Below are 21,215 nucleotides of genomic sequence, written 5' to 3'. Positions count from 1 at the left end.
ATATACAGGGTAGTGACGTAAGACCGACCAAATTTTATTAAATCCGCGACTGACTTTTTTTTTTGTGCCAAAGTCGTTGAATATATCTATTCCCGACGGGATCTACTCAATTGTGGTGGTGTACCAGTAAATAGCGCAGCCGTTAATTAACTTTCGTAATTAATCTTTGTAATTAATGAAAATACGTTGATTGCGTGATTGAACGATGTAGAGTAAAACTCTTGAGGGTGTACCCCACAAGAACCGACACGACAGCGCCTTTTTGTGCTGTATTAAAACTGTGCGAAAATACAAAATAATTGAGCATTGTGCGGGTTTTGCGACCAATTTCTTCTCTCCCTGTCTCGCTTCCAACTGACATCAGGTTGTTCTCTCCCTTTCCAACTGACATCAGGTTGTTCCTGAAATCATGGAACAGCCCGCTTTGTCCCCAGAAGTAAGCGTGAGGGGAATTAGTGATGCCATTTCTCAGTCTACGTTATCATAAAACATGCCGTCTTTGACCTTCTTTCCGTCATTATCTCCTTTGGTCTGCTCAACACCTTCCAAGGCAGTTCGCGATTTGATGTGACAACTGTCACGCAATAAAACTACCAATATACCACAGAGATAACAAAAATAAAATTACCGATTCTGCTGCTCGATAATTGTGTACGTTCTGCCAGAAAAGAAAAATGACGATATCGACCAGGACGCTAGGAAGCGGCCCAAGCAGCACAATGTACTGAAAGTTGAGTGCAATAGGGGTGGACGGGTAGGTAAAAGGCCTTGAACAGACTGGTGAAACTAAAGAACATTGATAAGACACATACCGTCCAGCCCTATTGCACTCGACTTTCAGTACACTGTGCTGCTTGGAGGGGGGGTGCCCCATGTTTTGTGATGTCAGTGTTGTCAAAGGTTGACAGTGAGAGAACGACAGGAAAAAGCGGCCGCCGAACTCGCCCAACGCTCGACGATAGGGCATTTTCTCATAATCTTTAAAGGCACAGAAAGGTACTACTGTTTCGATTCTTGCTGACTAGACTTCTCAGGGTTGTGCCCTAGAAATCTAAAATTGCGCGTTCAACTTGTTTTCAGGAATTGTGAAGATTCATTATAAAAGTATTTATTTCTTCTTTACCCTTTCTTTTTTTGACCCTTGTGGTTGTTTTTAGGTACTCCAACAAAAATAAAGTTATTATTATTATTATTATTATTTACATGACGGAAGAAGTAACGGCTGCTGGGTGTGCGTTCCAAAGCGGTTGCGTCTTGGTCTCTCACGATGACAACATTCTGGGCTGGTGGTTCAGTGATGCAGATGTCGATTCTAGCTTTCATGTTCCCTGGTTCGATCTGAGTGTCATGCCTTTCTTCTTTCTTATAAAGAGAGTCTTAAGATTACGGCAAGGCAAGATCATCACAATTTCTTTCCTGGATGGCCTATTTATTAGGCACTATGACATATCATGACTAGTATGTGAAAGGTAGACCACTTTTAATTGCATCCGAACCTACTACAGTCGACCCGCGTTTATCTGGACGGCCTCGTTTCCTGTGAAAATGTCCGGATTCCTGGGGAACCGGATAAGTGAAACACGAAAATCCAGAGTGATTCTAAAAGGACATTAACCATTGACACACCTTTATTGACCATTACACAGAAAACTATCCATTGTCATCTGTTTCATTCTAATACATGCATTCAGTTCTTGCAAACCTTTGCTACTGGCATTAACTTGCGAAATATTGTTTTGTTGCTCGGAGAATACTAGCGCTATTCTCAGTGCCACCCGCGGATTTTCTACCGTCACAGCTGGTGCCCCCCCCCCCCCATTCCCCACTTTCATCATCAGATTCTTCTTGAACACAATCGGAAGCGACGACACCGACGATGTCGTCATCTGTGATTGCAGCGCAGAAGTCCTCGTTGCGGGCCTTCTCAGTCTGAAATGACCAGACTTCTCAGTGGATTACTTTTGTGCAACGTGCAAAGTCGGAAAGGGAGGAGAACATTCTTCATAGCAACGCCCTCTTTGTGTCAGTAAAAAGGAGGCCACGACCGGGGCCCTCGACCTCCCTTGACTAGGTGCGGGCCAAGTGTCCTTCCTGGACAATGACCGGAAAACTGAATTCGATTGCTGGGTACTACCGTACTAGTCACTTCTGTTCCCTGGAATTCTACCCCGAGTCCGGAAGCTGAAGTCCGGATAAACGAGGGCGAAATACATGGGGAAAAATCTGGCCCATGCTTTTTTGTCCAGATAGCGCAGGATCCGGATACACGAAGTCCGGCTAAACGCGGGTCGACTGTACACCGTTATAGGAAGTCCCCTCACGAAGAAATCATGAGTTGATCTTTCATGTCATCTACACATCACCCATCTTCGTTATCTTATGTTCGGTTTTGCTCCATCTTTGTGCTATATTTTTGTTTTAGGAATAGCAAGCCGACCTTCGGTCAGACTGACCTTTCCGAAATAAACGTATATCCACCCCCACCCCCTCTGCAGAATGCCAAGGTGTTAACATTTCAGAACAGAAGCAGACAGAGCAGCTTTAACCGCCATCGATACAACAGCAAGGCGCGGGGGGTCGAAATCCTTGTTTCTCTTTTTAAATTGTATTTGTTCACTCTTAACAATGTGCTCTCGTGCGCACTCACAAGGCTTCCCATGCATTTTAATCAAACTGTCATGTCAAGTCATGCGCGTCCCACGGAGACTGCGGATTAAGCATTACAGTGCTTCCGACGGGTGAGAAAACTTGTACTTGCATCCGCGTTTTCTTTTTTACCGCTTCTCGCATCTTATAAAGTGTCTTCATATGGGACTGCGATAATTGTCGTTGCTTGCTTGTTGAAGTCTCTTATTTCAGGTTATCAATAGCAAGCGCATAAAAGCAGTTTTAGCAGACCATTTATAAGGCTATCATGCTTGTCGGTGCCAATTTGCAGTTATGTAAGACTCAGAATCTTATCCAGTGGCAAGCCACGTTCAGGCAAGCCACGTTATGCACGGTTTGCTAAAATTTGCTACCATGTTCACTCCATTCCACAATAAAGCGAGTAGGACGCCCACAAAAATTCCAGAAGAATGGCGATTATCTGCGGGAAACATCACGGACGTTTGCGCGACTCTACTCTTGGTGCGGCGAAAGGAAACTTTGATATGACGTCAGTTGCTCCCTACCATGTTATCTCCACAGTTTGCGATTGCACCTTTCTTCCTTTTTCTCGGTTTCTCGTACTTATTTGAGCAGAGTTTACCCAACACCTCCAAGATGAGGAGAAGGCCCGCGCCCTACGTCACACAGGAAGGCCCGCTGTTACTATTGTGGATGCTGCTATGGAGTAAATGAAAGAGCGAACGAGAAGAAAGCTCGAAGCAGATCGCAAAGTATAGGAAAGGCCTCCGTAGGTGAGTAGTAATAGGTGGGGTCCTATTAACTTGGGTGAGAGTTAGAAACCTGGACCCCTGACCCCTGCCCTGAGCCCTGCGCGTATTTTTCCCTGCGCGGCGCGTGTGCGGAGGGTTGTCCACGTGATTATCGGCGGGGGGAGGGCTGCGTGCGCGCTTACCCTCTCACATTTTTCAGCCTGGGACGACTTCTTTCGACATTATCGAGCATTGGCCGATTTGGTTCGCGTATTTTTTCCCGCGCCCAGCGAGCGGCGCTCGGGTGGAGGCTCTTACCGTTGGGCGGCGCGTGGCCGGAGGGCTGCGTGCGCGTTTACCCTTCAACCTGGGCCGCCGACTTTCGTCATTTTTTACATGCAAAAGATAGCCATACACAAAAGTACAAGTGAAAATATATTTATTAAAGTCATTAGTGTCAGAAATTATGTTATGACTCTGCGTGAATGGGAAAAACTTAGCCAAAAATCTGAAGTAGAAGGAACACAATACACGTAACAATACTTATTAAAGGTATGATACAATAGCATTGAATAGGTATCACAGATCAAACACAATAATTTTTATTAACTGTAATCACAAGTTTTCAATGAATCATTTAAAATATTCTTAATCATTGTGATTACAATCAAATTACAAATTATAAAAGTCTGAGATGTGAGAACCTGATAGATGTAAGTAATTTCGAGCACAATAACTAAGTTTAATATTCCAACATGACACAAATTTAATTTCTTATGAAGTGAATAGCGCAGACATAAGGCAATAACTCGAATCAACACATAGGATTAATATAGAACAAATCATCCAACATGTAGGGAAATAACAGCTACACCATATCAAAACGAGAAACGATCACCACATTTAATCAAAGAAGATATTCTTAATCAATATGATTACAAACAAAATTACAAGTTGTATTATAAAAAGTCTAATATTCCTATACGTGAGAACCATCAGTGCAATAGCGAGAAGTTCTGATAGTTGTATGTAATTAACTGTGAACAGCAGAGACCCTGGAAGACTATGGGACACGAACACAAGAGGAAATAAAATCTATGCCGCTACAAAGAAGTTATTCTTAATCAAAACAGCATAGTAATCTATCATGCAGAAAATCAGAAGAAAAAATCAAACTCATCAGAAAGTAGACATGTTCACCACATGGCACGCTCCTAGCCAAAAACAGAACAAAGAACGACACGAACACAAGAGGAAATAAAATCTATACCACTACAAAGAAGATATTCCTAATCAAAACAACAGAGTAATCTGTCATTCAGAAAATCAGAAGAAAAATCAAACTCATCAGAAAGTAGACATGTTCACCACATAGCACGCTCCTAGCCAACAAACAAAACAAAGAACAACACCGAACACAAGAGGAAATAAAATCTATACCACTACAAAGAAGATATTCCTAATCAAAACAACAGAGTAATCTATCATTCAGAAAATCAGAAGAAAAAATCAAACTCATCAGAAAGTAGACATGTTCACCACAGAGCACGCTCCTAGCCAACAAACAGAACAAAGAACGACACGAACACAAGGGGAAATAAAATCTATACCACTACAAAGAAGATATTCCTAATCAAAACAACAGAGTAATCTATCATTCAGAAAATCAGAAGAAAAAATCAAACTGATCAGAAAGTAGACATGTTAAAAATGAACTTCACCACATAGCGCGCTCCTAGCCAACAAACAGAACAAAGAACGACACGAACACAAGAGGAAATAAAATCTATACCACTACAAAGAAGATATTTCTAATCAAAACAACAGAGTAATCTATCATTCAGAAAATCAGAAGAAAAAATCAAACTGATCAGAAAGTAGACATGTTCACCACATAGCATGCTCCTAGCCAACAAACAGAACAAAGAACGACACAAACACAACAGGAAATAAAATCTATACCACTACAAAGAAGATATTCCTAATCAAAACAACAGAGTAATCTATCATTCAGAAAATCAGAAGAAAAAAATAAACTCATCAGAAAGTAGACATGTTCACCACATAGCACGCTCCTAGCCAACAAACAGAAGAAAGAACGACACCACCACAAGAGGAAATAAAATCTATACCACTACAAAGAAGATATTCCTAATCAAAACAACAGAGTAATCTGTTCATTCAGAAAATCAGAAGAAAAATCAAACTCATCAGAAAGTAGACATGTTCACCACATAGCACGCTCCTAGCCAACAAACAGAAAAAAGAACGACACGAACACAAGACGAAATAAAATCTATACCACTACAAAGAAGATATTCCTAATCAAAACAACAGAGTAATCTGTCATTCAGAAAATCGGAAGAAAAAATCAAACTCATCACAAAGTAGACATGTTCACCACATAGCACGCTCCTAGCCAACAAACAGAACAAAGAACGACACCAACACAAGAGGAAATAAAATCTATACCACTACAAAGAAGATATTCCTAATCAAAACAACAGAGTAATCTATCATTCAGAAAATCAGAAGACAAAATCAAACTCATCAGAAAGTAGACATGTTCACCACATAGCACGCTCCTAGCCGACAAACAGAACAAAGAACGACACGAACACAAGAGGAAATGAAATCTATACCACTACAAAGAAGATATTCCTAATCAAAACAACAGAGTAATCTGTCATTCAGAAAATCGGAAGAAAAAATCAAACTCATCACAAAGTAGACATGTTCACCACATAGCACGCTCCTAGCCAACAAACAGAACAAAGAACGACACGAACACAAGAGGAAATAAAATCTATACCACTACAAAGAAGATATTCCTAATCAAAACAACAGAGTAATCTATCATTCAGAAAATCAGAAGAAAAAATCAAACTCATCAGAAAGTAGACATGTTCACCACATAGCACGCTCCTAGCCGACAAACAGAACAAAGAACGACACGAACACAAGAGGAAATAAAATCTATACCACTACAAAGAAGATATTCCTAATCAAAACAACAGAGTAATCTATCATTCAGAAAATCGGAAGAAAAAATCAAACTCATCACAAAGTAGACATGTTCACCACATAGCACGCTCCTAGCCAACAAACAGAACAAAGAACGACACGAACACAAGAGGAAATAAAATCTATACCACTACAAAGAAGATATTCCTAATCAAAACAACAGAGTAATCTATCATTCAGAAAATCAGAAGAAAAAATTAAACTCATCAGAAAGTAGACATGTTCAGCACGTAGCACGCTCCTAGCCAACAAACAAAACAAAGAACGACACGAACACAAGAGGAAATAAAATCTATACCACTACAAAGAAGATATTCCTAATCAAAACAACAGAGTAATCTATCATTCAGAAAATCAGAAGAAAAAATTAAACTCATCAGAAAGTAGACATGTTCAGCACGTAGCACGCTCCTAGCCAACAAACAAAACAAAGAACGACACGAACACAAGAGGAAATAAAATCTATACCACTACAAAGAAAATATTCCTAATCAAAACAACAGAGTAATCAATCATTCATAAAATCAGAAGAAAAAATCATACTCATCAGAAAGTAGACATGTTAAAAATGAACTTCACCACATAGCACGCTCCTAGCCAACAAACAGTACAAAGAATGACACGAACACAAGAGGAAATAAAATCTATACCACAACAAAGAAGATATTCCTAATCAAAACAACAGAGTAATCTATCATTCAGAAAATCAGAAGAAAAAATCAAACTCATCAGAAAGTAGACATGTTCACCACAGAGCACGCTCCTAGACAACAAACAGAACAAAGAACGACACCAACACAAGAGGAAATAAAATCTATACCACTACAAAGAAGATATTCCTAATCAAAACAACAGAGTAATCAATCATTCAGAAAATCAGAAGAAAAAATCAAACTCATCAGAAAGTAGACATGTTAAAAATGAACTTCACCACATAGCACGCTCCTAGCCAACAAACAGTACAAAGAATGACACGAACACAAGAGGAAATAAAATCTATACCACAACAAAGAAGATATTTCTAAACAAAACAACAGAGTAATCTATCATTCAGAAAATCAGAAGAAAAAATCAAACTCATCAGAAAGTAGACATGTTCACCACATAGCATGCTCCTAGCCAACAAACAGAACAAAGAACGACACAAACACAAGAGGAAATAAAATCTGTACCACTAGAAAGAAGATATTCCTGATCAAAACAACAGAGTAATCTGTCATTCAGAAAATCGGAAGAAAAAATCAAACTCATCACAGAGTAGACACGTTCACCACATAGCACGCTCCTAGCCAACAAACAGAACAAAGAACGACACCAACACAAGAGGAAATAAAATCTATACCACTACAAAGAAGATATTCCTAATCAAAACAACAGAGTAATCTATCATTCAGAAAATCAGAAGAAAATGGTTAGGGGCTATATTACTTCGTCCAGCAAACGGGGCGCTCTAGAGCTCAGATAAGAGAGTTCAAAGGCGATATATTTTATTGTGCAGCGCAAATAGATGTCGATATCACTCGCGGGGGTCACTATCTTTTCGCATCCTTTCCCTGAAACGGAAATCTTTCGTCAAAGTGGTTGACAAGTCGAATAAGTTTGTAGAGATGCGATATTGTTATTGAACATGTAGAGAAAGTTCAAATTATTAATTGGTAGCAACAATACTCAATCAAAAAAGAGAAACAAATTTAATTACATCAATTTTTATAATATCTTGCAACAGAAATTTCTAATGAACCACACAGAAATATCAAATGTGAAATGTAACTCAGAGCTATGAGGCATTCCCATCTTAGAGGTACTTACTTATGTCAATCGAGTGAACAATTGAAACAAATACAAGACAATAATTATTTCGAGCAGTAAGTTCACAACTCACAGAATATCAGTCGAGTGAATACTTGAAACAAAATCAAAACAATAATTCTCACGACAGGTGGATATTATAGCATTCTAAACCACATAATAAAATTTTAATCAATAAAATAAACATAGATATGCTTTTAATTAAGTGTAGAAGTGCACTTGAAAACAGAAGAGACAATTGCTCTACATTGAAAAGATGGACAGATTTTGTACTCGATACCATAAGTCATGGGAAGATGTGATAAAAGACTGCTTCGAAAAGGAGGAGCCGCGAAACGATTTCATTATCGCTGCATTTCAATACGAACTAGACATGGTGGTATTCGGAGAAATGGTACAAACTACATAACTGAAGGTGCAAGAATTTATATGCCGAATCTACAATACTTATAAAAATATCTGCACATCAACGTCGGAAGGGCCACTGGGATTGATGGCGGAGTTTTTGAGGTTTGTCAACGAAGAATTGAAACACCAGATGTAATTGTAATCATTGCAATGGGCAGTCGGAAAAGAAAGCATCAAGAAAGCAGTCGGATCAAATTATCATATACAAGCCGTCTATATCGCACGATTCATTACGGATTTGTTGAAATTACACATATCTGAGATGGAAAGTACATAAAATCTTATCACGTGATATGTTCCACTACCACGACAACGCAATTATTTTCTTCTATCAGTCAATGATGTCGAATCAACAAAAGTTCAATATTGTCGTGCAAGGTCTGATGTATTATCACCTGTTGAAACTCAACAAACATATCAATTGCGATGGACCACCGGACGATTTTCATCTAATACTTTCTTGTACGCCATTCAAGAATCTTCATACAAAGAAAGGAAACATCAATAAGAGACTGTGCAAGTTCATCGCGACAAAGTGCAAGTTGTTGAAGCAATACAAACACGGCGACAACATAGCGCCTGCGTTAATCAACGCTGGATTCAAGCGCCCAATAATCAGAATAAAGTATTTAATGTCTTCGGAATTCATCAATGAAGACAACAAACAAAAACTTCAGAGTTTGAAATAGAACTGTAATTTATCGAAATAAACAAGTGTATAACTGAAACAATAAATGTAATCTTTGTCATCATTATAATGAATTCTACGCATCGTAACGAAGACAGCTTATGATTAGATTGAAGATCGCTAAGGGAACGAATATTCCACAATTTGTGTAAGAATTCTCATATGGAATGAGACCTGACCACCAAATAGGGTTTACTCGACTACACTTTGTACAAGTTCAACATCCGAAGGATAGAATTGCCGGAGAAGGATGGGTCATTGAAATTTAGAGACATGATACATCAGTCTATGATTACAAAAAGTATCACTAATCTCATGTGAAAACTTATCATATTTCATTAATTAAATTCCACAGTGCATGTATATTTCTCAATCAGTTGCACTAGCCCAGACATAGTAAAAGAAGAAGAAAAGGCGTCTTTGACAAGCAACCCGATTGGAGTGCGGAACATATAAATAAATACTTTTGTCAACACAGTTGTCCATTTGTATGACTGGATAGGAACAATGAGCCGTCCAAGATAGGGCAAAACGGGAAATAAGGCAAGATAACTGATTGCGGCGGGATAAGTCAAAGCGTTCGCGACACAGTGTCATCGACTTTAACAATCCCTAGCAGCACAATGTACTGAAAGTCGAGTGCAATAGGGGTGGACGGTATGTGTCTTATCAATGTTCTTTAGTTTCACGAGCCTGTTCAAGGCCTTCCACCTACCCGACTTTGCACCCGACTTTCAGTACATTGTGCTGCTTGGGAATCGCAGTCGGGTTCAGTGCCTGGGAGATAATACGAAGCCTTCGCGAAAAGCGAATCTGTTATCAGATGCCACAATGCAAACGAAAGATTTTACGAGCATGACGTGCAGGCCAAGTCTACATTTCTAATCACATAGTCTTCATAACACACAGCACACAAACGTATATGAAATAATTTCCAAGTGGCAATCAGATTTTGGGAGAAGCGGATCACACAACCACCATCAGAAGTGCTTAACCAATATTGAAGATGAGCGTTATGCATAAACACAATAGAAGATATGTTCTATTAATTATAATATCCAGATCAGCGCAGGTCACACATAAACGTAGATCAAATTCACAAAATATACCCGAGATTTCCCGTAACCATACAGAAAAACTATCACATTATTTTAGTGCCATAGCATCCGGGCACTACAAATGGAAAGGCCATACTTTAATTTTATAAGTCTTTAGCTCATAACGTTGTAAAACGCAAATTCCACACTAAAGATTATTTTCTTCTTTAAATTTTCAGTCAAAACTGTACGCTATTTCTTGCATTTTTCTAAAGATATATATTAAAAAGTTGTGCATATACTCACACATACTATACAAGGTATTTGATTGTGGATTAATTGCTAAAATTTATCGATTCACATTCAGGAAAAGTGGTGACTACCACACATCAGTAAGAGTTTAGAATTTGAACAGGTATTGCGATTTATGATCAGTATTGTAGAATGTGTAATTTCACTATACGCAAGCTTTAGGTCGCTCACTTTGACGAGCACTCTTTCACGATGTCAGAGAAGTTATTCGAATGGATTGATATTTTCTGTATACACTATAACATAATGCGAATTCTTTATGCCGTGGATATTAAAAGTTACGAATATTTTCCGAACGAAAATTTACTTAAAACTCGAAGAAAGGGTCACGCGCGTCCTCGAAGACGTTTCGGCAACACGCCTGGCCGCGTTTCCCCAATGCCGTACCGAAACCGAACGCGATTCTGCGCCCGACGCGTTAACGCGGTACCGCACGCGAGCGTGTTTCTTTTTCCGGAAACGGGTTCGTCGACGCGGGTGACCCTTTCTTCGAGTTTTAAGTAAACTTTCGTTCGGAAAATATTCGTAACTTTTAATATCCACGACATTCGCATTCGACAAGAATTCGCATTATGTTATAGTGTATACAGAAAATATCAATCCATTCGAATAACTTCTCTGACATCGTGAAAGAGTGCTCGTCAAAGTGAGCGACCTAAAGCTTGTGTATTGTGAAATTACACATTCTACAACACTGATCATAAATCGCAATACCTGCTCAAATTCTAAACTCTTACTGATGTGTGGTAGTCACCACTTTCCTGAATGTGAATCGATAAATTTTAGCAATTAATCCACAATCAAATATCTTGTATAGTATGTGTAAGTATATGCACAACTTTTTAATCTATATCTTTAGAAAAATGCAAGAAATAGCGTGCAGTTTTGACTTTGAAAATTTAAAGAAGAAAATGATCTTTAGTGTGGAATTTGTGTTTTACAACGTTATGAGCTAAAGACTTATAAAATTAAAGTATGGCCTTTCCATTTGTAGTGGCAAAAGGGCAAGGGTGCAGGCCAGCTGGTACATGGTGAAAATTGGAACCCTCCTCTGTCCCTGTCTCGGGTTCCAATTTTCACCATTTGTAGTGCCCGGATGCTATGACACTAAAATAATGTGATAGTTTTTCTGTATGGTTACGGGAAATCTCGAGTATAGTTTGTGAATTTGATCTACGTTTATGTGTGACCTGCGCTGATCTGGTTATTATAATTGATATAGAACATATCTTCCATTGTGTTTATGCATAACGCTCATCTTCAATATTGGTTAAGCACTTCTGATGGTGGTTGTGTGATCCGCTTCTCCCAAAATCTGATTGCCACTTGGAAATTATTTCATATACGTTTGTGTGCTGTGTGTTACGAAGACTACGTGATTAGATATGTAGACTTGGCCTGCACGTCATGCTCGTAAAATCTTTCGTTTGCATTGTGGCATCTGATAATAGATTCGCTTTTCGCGAAGGCTTCGTATTATCTCCCAGGCACTGAACCCGAATGCGATTGTTAAAGTCGATGACACTGTGTCGCGAACGCTTTGACTTATCCCGCCGCAATCAGTTATCTTGCCTTATTTCCCGTTTTGCCCTATCTTGGACGGCTCATTTTTCCTATCCAGTCATACAAACGGACAACTGTGTTGACAAAAATATTTATTGATTTGTTCCGCACTCCAATCGGGTTGCTTGTCAAAGACGCCTTTTCTTCTCCTTTTACTATGTCTGGGCTAGTGCAACTGATTGAGAAATATACATGCACTGTGGAATTTAATTAATGAAATATGATAAGTTTTCACATGAGATTAGTGATACTTTTTGTAATCATAGACTGATGTATCATGTCTCTAAATTTCAATGACCGATCCTTCTCCGGCAATTCTATCCTTCGGATGTTGAACTTGTACAAAGTGTAGTCGAGTAAAACCTATTTGGTGGTCAGGTCTCATTCCATATGAGAATTCTTACACAAATTGTGGAATATTCGTTCCCTTAGCGATCTTCAATCTAATCATAAGCTGTCTTCGTTACTAAGATGCGTAGAATTCATTATAATGATGACAAAGATTACATTTATTGTTTCAGTTATACACTTGTTTATTTCGATAAATTACAGTTCTATTTCAAACTCTGAAGTTTTCGTTTGTTGTCTTCATTGATGAATTCCGAAGACATTAAATACTTTATTCTGATTATTGGGCGCTTGAATCCAGCGTTGATTAACGCAGGCGCTATGTTGTCGCCGTGTTTGTATTGCTTCAACAACTTGCACTTTGTCGCGATGAACTTGCACAGTCTCTTATTGATGTTTCCTTTCTTTGTATGAAGATTCTTGAATGGTGTACAAGAGAGTATTAGATGAAAATCGTCCGGTGGTCCATCACAATTGATATGTTTGTTGGGTTTCAACAGGTGATAATACATCAGACCTTGCACGACAATATTGAACTTCTGTTGATTCGACATCATGGACTGGTAGAAGAAAATAATTGCGTTGCTGTGGTAGTGGAACATATCACATGATAAGATTTTATGTACTTTCTATCTCAGATATGTGCAATTTCAACAAATCCGTAATGAATCGTGCGATATAGACGGCTTGTATATGATAATTTGATCCGACTGCTTTCTTGATGAACTCCATGCCCATTGCAATGATTACAATTACATCTGGTCTAGTGTATTTCAATTCTTCGTTGACAAACCTCGAAAACTCCGCCATCAATCCCAGTGGCCCTTCCGACGTTGATGTGCAGATATTTTTATAAGTATTGTTGATTCGGCGTATAAATTCTTGCACCTTCAGTTCTGTAGTTTGTACCATTTCTCCGAATACCACCATGTCTAGGACGTATTGAAATGCAGCGATAATGAAATCGTTTCGCGGCTCCTCCTTTTCGAAGCAGTTTTTTATCACATCTTCCCAGACTTATGGTATCGAGTACAAAATCTGCCCATCTTTTCAATGTAGAGCAATTGTCTCTTCTGTTTTCAAGTGCACTTCTACACTTAATTAAAAGCATATCTATGTTTATTTTATTGATTAAAATTTTATTATCTGGTTTAGAATGCTATAATATCCACCTGTCGTGAGAATTATTGTTTTGATTTTGTTTCAAGTATTCACTCGACTGATATTCTATGAGTTGTGAACTTACTGCTCGAAATAATTATTGTCTTGTATTTGTTTCAATTGTTCACTCGATTGACATAAGTAAGTACCTCTAAGATGGGAATGCCTCATAGCTCTGAGTGGCATTTCACATTTGATATTTCTGTGTGGTTCATTAGAAATTTCTGTTGCAAGATATTATAAAAATTGATGTAATTAAATTTGTTTCTCTTTTTTGATTGAGTATCGTTGCTACCAATTAATAATTTGAACTTTCTCTACATGTTCGATAACAATATCGCATCTCTACAAACTTATTCAACTTGTCAACCACTTTGACGAAAGATTTCCGTTTCAGGGAAAGGATGCGAAAAGATAGTGACCCCCGCGAGTGATATCGACATCTATTTGCGCTGCACAATAAAATATATCGCCTTTGAACTCTCTTATCTGACCTCTAGAGCGCCCCGTTTGCTGGACGAAGTAATATAGCCCCTAACCATTTGAGTGATAAAGCATGCGCGGTGCTATGGTCACATAGATAGAGACATAAAGTCTACCGGCTTTGAGGAAAAGAGGGAAAACCGTGCATATTTCCTATGTCTTGGATACCTCTATGAAGGTTCGTAGTGTTTGTTAGAATGAAACTTGTATATTGGTTGATTTTATGATGGTTCAATGATAGATTATTTTCCTCTGTTGTTGTTTACGTGTCGCCGCGTGTTCCTTCTTCTTCAGCGTTAAGTCTCTGCTATATTGTAATATTTCGCCTTTTGATAGATTGATTAGCTATTATTTCTGTATGTGTTGGATGGTGCGCAGGTTTGGCTCTCTATTAATTGTAGCCGTTGATTGTGTTGTTTTTCGTTATTTCCTTACGTCTATGCTGTTCACTTAATAAGAAATTAAAAGTTGAGTAATGTTGGAATATGAAACTGAGATTCCCTATTGCGCTCGAAATGTTATGACAGATATTCACGCTATTGCAATGATGGTTCTCACGTATAGGAATATTAGACTTTTTATAATACAATTTGTAAATTGATTGTAATCGTATTGATTAAGAATATCTTCTTTGTAGTGGTATAGATTTTATATCCTATTGTCGTTCGTGTTCCGCGGTCTTCCATACAACTATCGGCACCTGTATTCAACAAATCAGGGCAGATATAATTAAATCTGGTTGTTGACTAAGAGCGTGCTATGTGGTGAAGTTCATTTTTAACACGTCTACTTTCTGATGAGTTTGATTTTTTCTTCTGATTTTCTGAATGATAGATTACTCTGTTGTTTTGGTTAGAAATATCTTCTTTGTAGTGGTATAGATTTTATTTCCTCTTGTGTTCATGTCGTTCTTTGTTCTGTTTGTTGGCTAGGAGCGTGCTATGTGGTGAAGTTCATTTTTAACACGTCTATTTTCTGATGTGTTTGATTTTTTCTTCTGATTTTCTGAATGATAGATTACTGTGTTGTTTTGATTAGGAATATCTTTGTAGTGGTATAGATTTTATTTCCTCTTGTGTTCGTGTTGTTCTTTGTTCTGTTTGTTGGCTAGGAGCGTGCTATGTGGTGAACATGTCTACTTTCTGATGAGTTTGATTGTTTCTTCTGATTTTCTGAATGATAGATTACTCTGTTGTTTTGATTAGGAATATCTTCTTTGTAGTGGTATAGATTTTATTTCCTCTTGTGTTCATGTCGTTCTTTGTTCTGTTTTTGGCTAGGAGCGTGCTATGTGGTGATCATGTCTACTTTCTGATGAGTTTGATTTTTTCTTCTGATTTTCTGCATGATACATTACTATGTTGTTTTGATTAAGAATAACTTCTTTGTAGTGGCATAGATTTTATTTCCTCTTGTGTTCGTGTCCCATAGTCTTCCAGGGTCTCTGCTGTTCACAGTTAATTACATACAACTATCAGAACTTCCCGCTATTGCACTGATGGTTCTCACGTATAGGAATATTAGACTTTTTATGATACAACTTGTAATTTTGTTTGTAATCATATTGATTAAGAATATCTTCTTTCATTAAATGTGGTGATCGTTTCTCGTTTTGATATGGTGTAGCTATTATTTCCCTACATGTTGGATGATTTGTTCTATATTAATGCTATGTGTTGATTCGAATTATTGCCTTATGTCTGCGCTATTCACTTCATAAGAAATTAAATTTGTGTCATGTTGGAATATTAAACTTAGTTATTGTGCTCGAAATTACTTACATCAAACAGGTTCTCACATCTCAGACTTTTATAATTTGTAATTTGATTGTAATCATAATGATTAAGAATATTTTAAATGTGCTATCCCTTCTATTCATTGAAAACTTGTGATTACAGTTAACAAAAATTATTGTGTTTGATCTGTGATACCTATTCAATGCTATTGCATCATACCTTTAATAAGTATTGTTACGTGTATTGTGTTCCTTCTACTTCAGATTTTTGGCTAAGTTTTTCCCATTCACGCAGAGTCATAACATAATTTCTGACACTAATGGCTTTAATAAATATATTTTCACTTGTACTTTTGTGTATGGCTATCCTTTGCATGTAAAAATGACGAAAGTCGGCGGCCCAGGTTGAAGGGTAAACGCACACGCAGCCCTCCGGCCACGCGCCGCCCAACGGTAAGAGCCTCCACCCGAGCTCCGCTCGCTGGGTGCGGGAAAAAATACGCGAACCAAATCGGCAAATGCTCAAAAATGTCGAAAGAAGTCGTCCCAGGCTGAAAAATGTGAGAGGGTAAGCGCGCACGCAGCCCTCCCCCCGCATATAATCACGTGGACAACCCTCCGCACACGCACCGCGCAGGGAAAAATACGAGCAGGGCTCAGGGCAGGGGTCAGGGGTCCAGGTTTCTAACTCTCAGCCAAGTTAATAGGACCCCACCTATTACTACTTAGGTGACGTAAGCGTGCAGCCCGACGCTATCTAGGAGTTCTTGGTTTACTAACCACTTTTTGTGTTGAACGTGACTCTGCTGCCACCTATATAGATGTTCCGAAAATAAGCACTCTTCCGCTTGTTTGTTTGTTTATTTTCATTTTTTTAGGGGAGGGCGTTGGTAGCCGACAAGCTTTCTTGGTGGTGTCGGGAAGAGACTGCAACACGCAAAATTTGGAATTAAGCATTGAAAGGTCCTCATGATAAGGCCGAGAACAAACTGAAGTGTATGATACAGTGATAACAGAGTAACAAGGTACAAGTAACAAAGTGAAGTGCAGTTACTGAATTCGTCTGAGTAACCTATGGAGTACTTTTTTTTTCATCATAATGTAGGGTAATTTCTGAGGTTCTCTTCCGACTCTGTACACATACACAGGCACAGTCCCCTTAGAAGTCGCCCCAGGACGCACATTTCTCATCGTCGACGGCATCCCCATTTCCCACAGAGAAAACAAAAATGTATATTGACCAGCCTTACGAGTGCCGGTCACCCCGTTCCATACGCTCCGAGTAGCAGCCCAAAATTATGAGCAGCAGTACAGCAAAGGAAGGATTGGCAAAAGTTCATCAGAATTGATTATCACGTTTTCATGCTGCGTTAGGCAATTGCTGCTGATAGCCAGGCTCCGCGCGGGATATCTGATGTTCCTTTTCTCGTCTGCCCACGCCTCTTTCCATCTTCCTTCTTCCTCACCTCATACTTTTCTTTCAAGTTGGCTTTCCTACATGTTCTTCTGCTATCAGGCAGTACCTGCATCAAAGGAAGTGTCCCTGAATTCTGGTCATGAGTCAGATTCGGCAATATTCCAGAAGGTCAAGTCCGGGTGGTGATGTCATTCGCCGTAGGTCACTGTCCGCTTTGGGGAAAATTCCAGGCAAGATGAGCGCTGCTTCAAACTTTGCTGAAAAAAAAAGAAAAGAAAAACAGAAAGGAAACGAAAAGGAAGAAAGTGTAGCTCATCTAGGCGGCCAGGTTTCTTACCGTTGAAAGTGCTCCCAGATCTTCGTTAATGGTTGATTGGAATTTGTAAATGAGATAAGATTCGCGTTGTTCCCTGCACCGATCTGAGCTAAAATTTGACTGGAGAATAAAAAGTGACACATTATATAGTGAATGACCTGGTTGCTTGAAATGGCGAGACACCGGGAGGTTTGCCTTTTTTGTAACGTCACATCGGTGGTTATTGAACCTGATCCGAAATGATGTTTTAGTCTGACCAACGTATTGTGCTTGGCACATGCCGCACTGAATGGCGTAAATGACGTTAGATGAATTACAGTCGAAGTCACCATTAATTTTGACGGAAAAATTTGAATTAGTACTTTTAAGTACTTGGGTGCTTTGCATTAATTTGCATATTTGACACCTGCGACCATCGCATGGGCGACAGCCGTTCCCTGGATCCGCTGCTTTGCTAACTTTAGAGCTAACTAGATTATCGTGCAGGTTGCGCGCGCGCCTCTAGGTTACCCGCGGTAAGAAATCTGGCCGCCTACCGAAGATCTGGGAGCAATTTCAACGGTAAGAAATCTGGCCGCCTAACGAAGATCTGGGAGCACTTTCAATGGTAAGAAATCTGGCCGCCTAACGAAGATCTGGGAGCACTTTCAACGGTAAAATATCTGGCCGCCTAACGAAGATCTGGGAGCACTTTCAACGGTAAGAAATCTGGCCGCCTAACGAAGATCTGGGAGCACTTTCAACGGTAAGAAACCTGGCCGCCTAACGAAGATCTGGGAGCACTTTCAACGGTAAGAAATCTGGCCGCCTAGATGAGCTACACTTTCTTCCTTTTCGTTTCCTTTCTGTTTTTCTTTTCCATTTTTTTTTCCAGCAAAGTTTGAAGCAGCGCTCATCCTGCCTGGAATTTTCCCCAAAGCGGACAGTGACCTACGGCGAATGACATCACCACCCGGACTTGACCTTCTGGAATATTCCCGAATCTGACTCATTGACAAACGCCTGTGGCGTGCCCGTACCGATTATGACATCATGTACCAAACCTATTTAAGTAAAGTGTAACCAGCTACGCATCTTTTGTCCTGACGAAGACAGTGCCACTGTCGAAACGTCGACCCCTTGCCCATTTTACTTTTTAACGTCTCCCTCCCTATGTAATAAACTAGTGTTTGTAACTTCCCTAAAATCTGTTTCCGCGTCTTTTTTTGAACTTCTGTAAAACTTCGTGGCCATTTGATAATCCTTTTACCTCACCCTACGTTTCCACAATGGCCGCCGCAAGACAAGGACGGATTGTCAGGAAGTACCCCTCTTTTGCCCCTCTTATTGCTGTTCTTAGAGACTCTCAGACTAAATACCTACATCATCATTTTAATCCCAGGTCTCGACTGATGCCAACGATGTTTGTATCCCGCAGCGGAGGAAAAATCACGGATTTCCTGGAGGAAGTAGACTTGCTGCCACCAAGTGTGCGTGTCGTGGTTCTACACTGTGGAACCAACGATATGCCACTTTTGGTCCCCCAGGAGGCAGTCTCCCACTACCAGCGACTCCTCAACAAGATCCGGGCCCGTGGTGGAATTGAAATGTACGTTAGTGCTCCCTCGATCTCATAACAGGCGCCGCCATTTCATTGACAGGCGAAGGGAGTTCCAGTGCAACCCGCGGGCCTTCGACTTCAACCGCCGACTGGTCCAGCTTTGCCGGAACTCGACCAACCTCTGCTACCTGGACCACGGATTCCACCGACGACGACCAACACAGGTCCTTGCAGCTGACGACCTTCATCCAAACTTCGAGGGAGTTCGGATGATCAGCCGACACCTGCTGCACATGCTTCCACGACTTCGACGGCTCCTACCATCACGCCGACCCAACGTGACTCCTGTTCCGGATCCTGTGTGGCCTACCCCTCAGGAGGCAGCTGCCCTGGAACGACGACGGCAGAATACAAGACCATCGACGCTGGACTGACTAACCGCCGGTAAGCGTACCTCTTCTCCTTCTAAAAGTGAACCTCCCCCAAGTACGCAAGCTTTCTTTAAACTTCGTAAGCTGGCCGATAAATCAGCACGCTATAATTCCCATCGCACCACCTTACAACTCTACAAAGATCAGGAGAAAATTCCCAAGGGTCTCGCCATTAACCTTAAACCCACCTTTCCCCTAAAATCTGCACATCAGCATAAGTGGAACGAGATCCTCAACAATGCTTCGGCCGCGTTGATCGAAGTGCTTATATCCCATTGTGAGGACGCCATAGACCAATCATCCCAGCAGGTGAAAACTATCGATTGTAAATCTGTCTTAACAGACAACCACCAGTTAGAATTAGCACAATACGCAAAAGAAAGGGAAGAGGCAATTCGCAATGCTAAGCGGAGGAAGCTAGTCAGGGACAACGTTAATACTCCAGCTACGCTTGAACCCAGTGTGTCAGCTCAGGACTGTGATCATATAAGTAATGCAGGTACAACTAATACTCCATCGCAAAATCATCATCTGCTTGCTAGAAAAACAGGTCCCACCCCAGCAGCCTCATCTGCGGAGATGCTACCTCATAAGTCCCATAACGTCGTTAATTTATCGTCCCACGAACTTACCGATTCGGAAATCTCACTACTCAGCCGCGGCCTCTCATTCTGCCCCACTAACAACAAGCTAGATGAATACCAACTTTATCTGGACTTAGATAATTTCGCCCGCCGTCTATGTCTGAAGGAATACTTTCATGACAAACCCAAGTCAGATTCCAACCCATTTAAACCGCTATCCAACTTTACGCCAGAGGCTAACCGTGAAAAGGCTCTGGACATGTACATCCGTGCAATTCAAAAAGATATCATTAACGCTTACAATAAATCATGCAACAGCAAATCGAAGCCAAATCTAACGCCGGCTGAGCAGCGCAGCCTTTCTGACCTTCGGGTCCGCAGTGACATAGTCATTAAAAAAGCTGATAAAGGTGGTGCAATCGTAGTAATGGACAAAGTAAATTACATTAACGAAGGCATCCGGCAATTATCGTGCGCATCGTTCTACAAACTCCTCGAGGCTGACCCTACAGAGGAAATTACGGCTCATATTATCCGCAGTCTAAAAGATCTAAAAGCAAGTAAAAAGATATATTCCACCCTATACGATTATCTACTCCCCAAAGACCCCGCAGCGGGCAGGTTCTATATGCTCCCTAAAATTCATAAACCTGGAAATCCAGGGCGCCCAATAGTTTCATGCAACGGTACAGCTACCGAGAACATTTCAAGCTTTGTTGACCACCTTCTTAAGGATATACCTCCTAAACTACCGTCCTACATTAACGACACCAATCACTTTCTTCAAGTTTTAAGTGTATGCCAGCCTCCTTCTTCCAGTTTGCTAGTCACGCTAGACGTTTCCTAGCTATATACTAACATCCCCCACGAAGATGGCATTGCTGCAGCTGAAAGGGCATTTTCAAAATATTCTGATACCGCATACGATCCTTGTGCCCTATGCACATTTCTCAATCTTATTCTGAAAAATAACAACTTCGAATTTGAAGCCTAGCTTCGA

Source organism: Ornithodoros turicata, chromosome 6 (genome assembly GCF_037126465.1).
Source record: "Ornithodoros turicata isolate Travis chromosome 6, ASM3712646v1, whole genome shotgun sequence".
In the NCBI taxonomy this organism is placed as follows: domain Eukaryota; kingdom Metazoa; phylum Arthropoda; class Arachnida; order Ixodida; family Argasidae; genus Ornithodoros; species Ornithodoros turicata.
The sequence above is the reverse complement of the archived record's forward strand: the minus strand, read 5'-3'. Positions refer to the sequence as shown.